This window comes from Carlito syrichta, unplaced genomic scaffold (genome assembly GCF_000164805.1).
Source record: "Carlito syrichta isolate Samal-C Ts95f unplaced genomic scaffold, Tarsius_syrichta-2.0.1 Scaffold311317, whole genome shotgun sequence".
In the NCBI taxonomy this organism is placed as follows: domain Eukaryota; kingdom Metazoa; phylum Chordata; class Mammalia; order Primates; family Tarsiidae; genus Carlito; species Carlito syrichta.
Genome location: NW_007255413.1, coordinates 1,537,538 through 1,543,537, shown reverse-complemented (window position 1 = coordinate 1,543,537; position 6,000 = coordinate 1,537,538).

Genomic DNA, 6,000 nt, shown 5'->3' with positions numbered 1-6,000 from the left:
GTTAGTTTGAGATTTCTTGTAACTTCTGCCTTCTGAAAATATTTATGACCAAGCCACTGTTCAGACACAGTAGGCACAGGTTCTCAGGACTTCCTGAGGATGGGTGTATCTGGCCTTAAGTCCTCAACTTTGACTCAAGAGTAAGCCAACTTAAAATATTTTACAAAGTTTGGCATCTTTTTGTCAACAAATTGAAATTACACGACCTAACTGCCTCATAGCAATGCCAAGGACATATGTTTCTTTTTTTTCTCTCCAGTTTTCGAAATCTTATTTTTACTTTAAAAATTGTAAAAGTAATCTATATTTATTCTTACAATATTAGAAGGTGTAAGTTAGTAAAAAATTTAATAAAGGAGAGAAAATCCTTGGTAATTTCTTTCCTTCACTTAATGTTACTTATTCTTCATATTTTTGATACATAGATATCTTCCCCAAATGAGATTACATCACACATTCTGTTTTTATATATTCTTTTTAGTACTTACTAATGTATTTTTAAGCATAATTTCTTGTCAATTCGTGCAGGTTTTCTTATAGTATAGTCACTATACTTATCTTAGCCCCAATTCCATATAGTTGCTTATATTTTTAATAGCTACATTTTATAGAACCGGTTGAAAGAGAAACCGGTAGATAATTCCGTAGATAACTGAGTTACTCAGTAGATAACTGTCACCTTTCCCTTTTATTCCCCCAGATAACTTTGTTAAAGGTCACTGATAGCCTGTAGGTAAGTTGCCTGTGGATCAGCGATCAGCCCATCCAACAAGAATTGCTAAGGAAGAGGATGGCTTATGAGCAGGAAATATCCCTTAGAAGGATATGTGGATATAAAGGAACCCTAAACTAAATATAAGGACATGCGTTTCAACATACAGGTCTGTCAGTCATTCCCACATCACAATATCTAGAAATTTGCCATCACTCTGTAGTTTCTACAAATTGAGATATTCTTCCAGAGTCATAGACTCTGGGTTTTGGAGACTCACTCATTTACTGTTCTAATGTTGCTTCTTTTCCAGGCATATTTTGTTTATAAAACATTTAGCTCTCATGTAAACTACATTATGTGTGCATTCCATATGCAACAAAAATATGCTTATCCTGAAACTCACGTAAATGGTAAGTTACAAGGATAGACTCCTCTTTGTATTCGAGAAAATTGATTCCTTTCATCCTTCATGATTATGATTCATGAAATGCTCCACTGTGCAGGTGGGCATTGCTCCAGATTCTAGAGTCCGAGGATGGTAGCACTAATATGGGACTCTGGAAGCCAAGATTCAACGTTTTACTCTATTGTTAAGTAGCCTTGTGACTTGAGGTTAATTTCTCTATTTATGAAGGATTTAGGCCTTTTCCTTGTAAAATAAAAAGATTAAACTTTCCAAGATTAATTTTATGCTCTTTTCCAGGTCTGAAATTCTATGCTATCACCACTATAAAAATCCTGGTGTAAATATTTGCTATGATGGGATAAGCAGTTAAAACTCTGTAAAGCATAATCCTCTAACACGTGAGGTTCTAAGTGATATAACTTGATTTGGAAAGTCTCTTTCATGAGCTGATAGTAGAAACAAATACATTAAAAAAGACACTGGCAACTTGTAAGCTATAAGCTGTCTTTCTCTGACTTTTTTCTCACCTTCTTCTAGTTTTCTATTCAAACAAGTTTTTATCACAATTTGCAGCCAAGTAGACTCAAAGTAGGATATAAAAATCAGTCACGTTTATTCTGCTTTCATATATCATTTGAACATACCACATCTACCGAGTACCTTCAGTTGGTCCCAGTTTATCATTTTGGGGCTCAAAGGACAAGACTGTCTCATCCAGAGAAGAGAGAATCCATTTCATTATTTCAACCAAGTTAAGTCTGTATGACTGAGCAGAGACAAGCTCATAATTGGTGATGAGAACTGGGCAGTGGGCAGGAGAGGAGAATGGTAGCCCAAGCAGATAGTAAGGAAGAGGAAAGGTAGTGGGAGAGAGAAGGACTGGACGGACTGAGGACATGACCACACTAAGAAAGGATGATTTGAGTGTTGACCTGGGAGCCTCTCAGTGCTTGTTGATCAAGATGATGCCTGGGTGGCTCCGTTCAGCTGCTGATTTTATCTTCTCTTTTTTTTGCTACTCGTCACAAAATATTGTATTAAGAGCCGGTAGAAGTCATAAAAGCAAAATACATCAACGACATTATTTTCTCCGCACAGCATTTATTATTGTTGTTTTCCCTCAATGCCTGTTGTTATGAATACATTATAGAAACTTAGAATAATATACAGCATTATGAGACAAAGACTCACAAGCACTACTTGTATCCCATGTACTCTTTAATTGTCATTTATTAATTTATATGACACTTAGGGTAATCAAATTCTGTCACCAAAATCAAAGACCAAAAAAAAAAAAAAAAAAAAGTCATCAGTGCATACCAAAACTAAATTTAAAATGTCCAAAGAAATACATTGTTTACTTCATTCTTCCCAGGTGACTTCCAAAAATATCTGAATATGTAAAGAGGTGGAGAATTAGGTAGGATCTCGGGTGTACAAGTTGCCAATGAAAACAGCCTCCAGCTCTGGGAATCTTCCCTAAAAGTGACTCAGTGAGAGGAGTTCCTTCAAGGCTCGAAGGGGTGACTTGTCCTGATGTGATGCTTCCTAGCTTGAGCTATGCAGGTGCACCAGAAACGGCCCAAGCAAAGTGAAACCGTAGAGTCAGGTTTCTCTTTGAAATGTCTTCATTCCATACGTCATCATCTCTGTCTTCCTCCCACTTTTTTAGGTTCACTCCCTCTTTTTAGCACCTAGCGTTTAATGCTGTATATTTTTCTTTTAGACCCTTGATAATAACAAAGGAAGTAGTAGCACTTTGTACATGATAAATGTTATAGCAAATATTATCTTAATTATCCTTTCCAGCAGTGCCTGAGATAGACACTACTATTGTTCTTACTTTTCAAATGAGGGTATAAGGAAGGAACAGTTTTAACCAAGGTCAACTAGCTGAGACCTAGTAGAGGCAGACCTTGAATGCAGATTTGTGTGGTACTATTGTTGGAGCTTGCAACCTCAGTGCTGAGTTCTAGCCTTATTTGTGTGTCTATCCCTCTAGGTCAAGGCTATTAGATGGCACTGGTTAAGGTCTTTTATGCCAACTATTTGTTTTTAATAGAGTATACTTAGTAAGGAAATGCTCTTAAGAAGGAGATGAACATATCTCTAAACATAGTTCAGTTTGGAAGGAATAGATTTGACTGAAATTTTCCCAGAACTCCTCAGACCATATTCTAAATTCAGCTGCCTTTCAGGCTAGCCCATCTTCCAGAGTTAGACTGAGATAGACCAAAAAACTAGAAAAAGCATCATTACCAGATAACAAGACCAAATCTCCCCAGTGAGACTTGTCAGGGTACAGAGCAAAGACCTAAGCTACCTTTACCTTCCTGACACTTGAGCACAGTGACTTCATGTCCTGTCATTCACACCCTGAATTCTGCTGAGCTGTGCCCAGGATATGAGCAGTCCTACAGGTGACCAGAGCCCTGGCATACCATTTCTGCCAGCTTTGGTTCTGGAATAAGGTGTTTTAGAGACACATATATAATGTGTGTCAGAATTCTACCAGACGGCTGGAATTACAGGTTCTGCACTCAATCAATGCATTCTATCTTTCCCCTGGATTTAAATGAATCTGGATAAATGGACAATCAAGGCTGAAACAATGGACATCTCTAGATAAAAGGAAAGCACAAGACTCCCCAGTGTCTGACATTTGCTCAGCCTGATATTATGCTAGAAAATGTAGACACCAAGGTAAATAGCATCTGGTCCTTGATGATGTTCACACCAAGAAGACGTTAAGGTGGTCAACAATGTATGGCTTATAGATGCTTACAACTCCAGAGAAAAAATGAGTTTCTTCCTGGGGAATAATAATATACTTTCACTTTTATGACTTTTTTCTATTATTTGTCATTCATACTGGAAAAAAACTTAAAGATTTACTCTTCCAGGTTTAAAAAAAAATCTTAGTTGGAGCATAGTCACAGAATATCTCACAAATCATAAATGTGCAGACCAATCTTTTTTTTTCGAATTAAGGCTGAACGCAGTGGCTCATGTCTGTAATCCCAGCATTTTGGGGGGCCAAGGTGAGAGGATCACTTAAGCCAGGAGTTTGAGACTAGTCTGGGCAATATCGTGAAACTTCATCTCTACAAAACTAAAAAAATTAGTTGGATGTGGTGGTGTATTCCTGTAGTACCAGCCACTTGGGAGGCTGAGGTGGAAGGATCATTTGATCCCAGGAGGTCAAGCCTGCCATGAGATGTGATTGAGCTACGTCACTCCAGCTTGGGTGACAGAGTGAGATCCCGACTCAAACAAAGCAAAGCAAAACAAGCAGTAAACAAACCCACATTATTATCACGCTTCAGAAGCCTCTGTTGTGTTTCAACCCAGACATGAGCCCCCTGTAGTATTCTGATTTTTATACCCTAGATTCATTAAAGTTTTTATACTTTATGTGAATAGAATCATGCTTGTATTCTTCTGTGTTTGGATTCCTTCGCTTAACATTATTTTAACTTATGTATATTATAAACCTCCTGTGACATTACACTGCTAAATTCGTTTAGGCGTACCTGATTACTCTGTCTGCTGTCTCTTTATTTCTTTCTACTGAAGCTCTTCCAAGTGGGACCCTCATTCATTTTTATGATATCTTTTTTTTTTGAGTCAGAGTCTCACTCTGTTGCCCAGACTGGAGTGCAGTGGCTGCTCCTGGCCACCGCAGCCTTGACCTGCTGGGCTCCGGCAATCCTTCCGCCTCAGCCTTCCAAGTAGCTGGAACTACAGGCGCGTGTTACCATGCACAGCTAATTTTTTTGAGTTATTGTAGAGATGAGGTCTCGAACCCGCAGGCTCAGGCAATCCACTCACCTCAGCCTCCCAAGGCGCGGGATTACAGGCTGAGCCACGGAGCCTGGCTCATTTTTATGATATCTTATCCACGGAACATCTCTCCCTATACATATACTCAATCCTATGGGACATAGTACAAAGGGGTCCCTCTCCAAAACCGGAATTATTTTTTGGAGGACAGGGCTGCGGTAGTACAGGCATCCCCTGAGTAGGTAAGTGTTCTAGAAACCCATCGACATCAGTGTCACAGCTAGCATTGTTGTGAGAGACGCATTCAGCCTCAGTGAATTTTTTTTGGCGATTCCTTCAACGTGTTTGCCCATTTCGGTGCTTTATGGGCACACCTGCCCACACTGCTCTGAATGTTCAGCAGTTTTTGGCAAAAAATGGCATGATTCCCATACCCCATCCGATCCCTATCACATCCTGAGCAACTTTTTTGTTTGTTTCTTTCCCCACATGCAATAAGTCCTCAAAGGGAAACGTTTTGCCTATGTGGAAGAGGTGAAACAAAAAACAGCAGAAGCACTCAAAGTCATCCAAATGGATGAGTTCAAAAACTGTTTTGAGCAGTGGGAAAAGCATCTTGATAGGTGTACTGCATCAAACAGAGAGTACTTTGAAAATGACTGAAGTTTAAACAGGTAAGAAAAAATACACAATCTTTAATAAGCAAATTCTGGGTTTTTAAAATTCTCCCTTGTATATTCTTAACAATGATTATTGAATTAATTCAAATGATTGAAAAAGACCACGCAGATAGAAGGAATAAGATAAGGAACTGGTGAGGACACATTGAAAAGGGAAAACTTGAATAGTAACGTGAAGAACCATAGTAATGAAAGTCTCAGCCTTAGGATACGTTTCTCTGTTTATGCTTTGAATCTTGCCAGTGTTTCACAAACCTATCTTGTGAGTTATGTTCAGCAAGATTTTGTTTGAGGATCTCTTTTTCCGATGAATCACCAAAATCTTGACAAATTGTCCTTTGTGTTTCCTGAGCAATTACTTGTTGGTTGATTTTCTTATCCTTATATTCCAATGAAAGTTCAGCCTTAGAATTTAA